The sequence below is a fragment of the Hipposideros armiger genome, unplaced genomic scaffold (genome assembly GCF_001890085.2).
Source record: "Hipposideros armiger isolate ML-2016 unplaced genomic scaffold, ASM189008v1 scaffold_40, whole genome shotgun sequence".
Lineage (NCBI taxonomy): Eukaryota > Metazoa > Chordata > Mammalia > Chiroptera > Hipposideridae > Hipposideros > Hipposideros armiger.
The window spans coordinates 3268777-3272756 of NW_017731390.1; positions in this window are offsets into that span (position 1 = coordinate 3268777).

A 3980-nucleotide genomic window follows, 5' to 3' on the forward strand; every position below is an offset into this window, starting at 1 on the left:
CTGAGCAACAGCAGTTCGAGTCCAGCCCGAGCTGAGCAGCCGTTGAGCTGCCAACAGGTAGCAGGATGGCTCAGCTAAAAAAAAAAAAAAAGAGTGTTCTTCCCATTTTACAGATGAGGAAACACACTCTATTTTTATGCCCTATCCCTCTCTCCTCACAGGGTGTCCTACGCAACCCAATTCTGGCTCAGAGTCCTTCTCATTGCTCTGGAGAAATGCAAGACCCTAAGGCCTTCCCAGGTCACCTAATGAGCATTCTCCTGTGCTTTGGGAAGTCAGTCCTTTTCTGCTTGATGACCCTGCAGAATTGAGGCCCATTACTCAGCAAGTCCCACTACACTTATGGGGCAAGAGGGGTGGGAAGCAGGACTGAAGAACTAAAAGGGGCACACAGCATGGTGGCGATGGAGGAAAATGGTCCAGACAGGAAACACCCAGGAGTCCTGGTTTCCAGGGGCAGAGGTGGGGGGCAGCGGCATTTCTCACTTCTCTGAACTCTCTGTCCCTGGCAACTGGGCCCACGGCCACACATCCAAGCTGTTAGGTGTTTCTGCACGAGTGGGGAGGGGACATGGGCAGCTCTTAGAAATGGGAGGAGGACGCCACTGGGCATGCTCCCTGCCAGGCAGTGCTGCCTGCCTCTCTCTGCCCACTCTGAGGTTCATTATGCCTTCAGCTCCTAGAACCTGCATGCCTCTCCCTCTTGCTTCTCACCTTGGGACCTGTGAGCCAGTGGCCAAGATGGGGACAGCAGAGCTAGCTGGAGCCGCCAGCTGCCCTACCTCTCTCCATGCCAACCCGACTGCCTATGATTCTGGGACCCCTGTGTGCCCCTATTGCAGCCTCAGCAGTAGCTCTGGGGACAGCATATGGGGCTTAAGAGCTCTTGTTCTGGGCTGGGAATGAGGATGGGGCTTTCTTTGACAACTTCTATGGGGAAATCGAGGGCCCCAGACTCTTCTCAAGATCTGCCATCCTTCTTTAACAAACCCAGGGAAGACTTCCAGAAAGATCATCTGAGACAGTGACCCTGCCTTGCCGGGGGCTGTAAAGTTCTTCCTCGAGTCTAACCTTGATCTCTTGCAGAGGGGTGGAAGGAGGCAGAAATGAATCGCAGTTTCTTATAAACCTGGTGGCTTCTTGTTCCCCGACGACAATACAGCGGAGGAGCTCTGTGGTTCTGGCTCTGAGTCAGGCCCCCTCGCTGGGCGTCCCCGGTGCCATCTCCCTCCGCCCCGCCCCAGACTGGAAAATCAGGCTCATGCCCCTGCCCGACTCAGTGCTTCCCCTGCTTCCCCTCACCATCTCTCGCTTTCCCCTAAAGGGAGGTATTTCCTCGAAGCTGGGAAAAGTCAAGGGGGCAGAGACCTCGCCAGCTACCGGGAGGGGAGGCGGAGGGTGGGCATGGGGCACGGGGAGGGGGTGGAGCTACCCTGCCTTCCTGTCCCACCCCCTCCCGGTAGCTGGCTCGCGACCCAGTCCTGCTCTTGTGGCTCCTCCGATGTGTGCGCGAGAGCAAGAGCATGGTGTGTGTGTGTGTGTGTGTGTTTAACACATGTGTATGATTGATATTGAGTGGGTCCCCTAGCCCCCAAGGGTGAGGGTGGAGGGAGGTGTCTTGCCTCTGGCGTGTGCCTATGAGTGAGGTACATTTTCCCCACACACATGTTCATGTTCTTCATGTGTTCCTTGGCCACGTGTGTTCTGCATCCATCCCAGAATCACAAGTCTGGTTGGTACCCAGCTCCCCACCTTGCACCCTGGAGCATTAAATAGATCCCCCTCCTCCTTAAGTGAGAAGCAGCCCAGCCCCCGTCTCCTGAAAGATCAGGGGACTCAGGGATCTATGAGAAGGGACTCACTTCCCATCTCAGAAAACCGACTCTGCCTCCTGCCAGGGGACGCCCAGCCCTTGGCTTGGGGGCAGGTCACAGGCTTTGCATCCTCAGCTTTTACACCTGCTCAAAGGCTCAACGAAATGTGAACCCCAGCCATCAGAACCCAACTCCCAGACCCTGGATTGAGGGCAGGTGGGTTTGGGGAGGGTCTCTTTCTGTGGGGAAAGTGAATCCTGGGGCGGGGGTGGTGAGAAAGACCTGAGTCAGCAATCTGAAGGACTCACACGCGTGCCTACCCCTAGCCTGAGGGCAAGGCAGGGGAGAGTGAGGGAGCTGAAACAGAAAGAGAGATGGAGATAGAGAGAATGAAAGCAGGAGAGAGAGAAACTGAGACAATGGATAGTCAAAAAGAGAACAGAGGGCAGAAGTGGGGGTGGCCGGGCATTGGGGGTAAGAACCGTGATGTGGAGGTGCGCACTGAAGGGCTCAGGGAATGGCCGCCTTTTCCCTTTTCTTCATTAGCGTCACAGATACTAGAAAGGTCAGCGATGAAAAATATCCAAGCCTTTCCTCTCAAGAAGGGGAAATTGAGGCTTAGCGATAGAGTCACCAAAAGGGAAAACTGAGCCAGGGTAGGACCCACTTCCCAGACGGGGCTCATTTTCTCAGCCCAGAGGGAATGGGAGGATCAGGCAGCTGGGACACTCAGGCACAGCTGGGCACTTCCAGCATCCGCGACAACAACGGTGGGGCTGGGTGGTGGCATGGGGAAAGGGGACTGAAGATTTGTCTTGATGTGTATTTGCATGGCAAGCGCACTTCATCCTTTTAGATGCTACCAATCAATAAAAATGGCGAAACTTTCTAAAGGATGCTTTTACCCTACTTTACATAGCATTGAAAGGCTGGGGCCTCCTCCCTTGGCGCTGGCTACCACTACCGCACACGAAGGGGAAGATGGGAAAAGGGGCCAACAGCCATGTAATATCCAGAAGGAAAAAAGAAAGTCTTTTTCAACCCTGAACTCAGGATCGCCAGAGTGCTTTCCTCCTGACTGGGACAGATGGAGAGGTAGGCCCTGTCAAACTCCAGAACTGTCAAACTATAGATGACACTGACCTGGGGTTGAGGTTTGGGAGGTTGCTGAGCCTCTGCATTCACAGCTTGGTTTCTCCCATCTGCACCACCTCTGCCTGCAAAACTACCTGGGGGACTTGGCCCAGAGAGGGGAAGGGACTATTTTCAGGTCACACAGCCATCTGGGAGGGAGGTGGGGAACTCCAAAGGAGGACTCTGGTACCAGGCCCAGGCACCAGCTGGGCTGCCAGGCTGATATTAATACCCAGGCCCTGCTCATGTGACCCACTGTGCCCTGTCCCACCTAAGCACCAGCTTGGCTCTCCACTCCCTTGGGAATTAGAGCTGGAAGAGGCAGATTGAAGGCAACTCTTTGGGGGACCCAAGGGTCCTCCTTCTCAGGCCCTCCCCACTCCAAACTATTGGATGAGGCAGCCCTGGTATAATGTTTCCCCCACCTTGGTGACGGCCCAAACCCCTGGGCCCACAGACATGCTAGAATGCAGTGCCTGCAGCCCTGCCATCTGGGAGCTCACCAGCCAGCAAAAACCTCCAAAAGAAGCCACTTTTCCATCCCTGCCTCTGACTCTTCTGAAATTTTGGGGGGCTAATAGAAGGGTGTCTAACCCCCTTAGTCATCCTAGGAAGCCAAGCTGACTAGCAGTGACTGATATTCATCCGACCACAAGCCAATTTTGCGGTTCAGTTGTTTTCAGGAGCAGCAAAGCAGGGCTAGAGTCCCCAAGCAGAGGACCCCAGCCCCTGCCCAGGGCACCAACAGGGCAGGCAGGGGGCACTCAGCTCTGCCTTGGCACAACTCAGCCCAAGCCCAGGAGGATCCGGAGCTGCCCCTACTTCACAGATTCACATGGAAGGGTTGTGACAACTAGGAATACTTCTCTCCCCCGCCCCCTTTATGTTCCCCTGGCAACTTGACTGGTTAGGCTGGCTGCTCCCTGAATCCACGTAAACTCATTATTTTTTGTTTCATTTCGTTTTCTTTCCTTTCCTTTTCCTTTCTTTCCTTCTACTCCTTGCTTCTTTCCTTCCTTCCTCCCTCCCTCC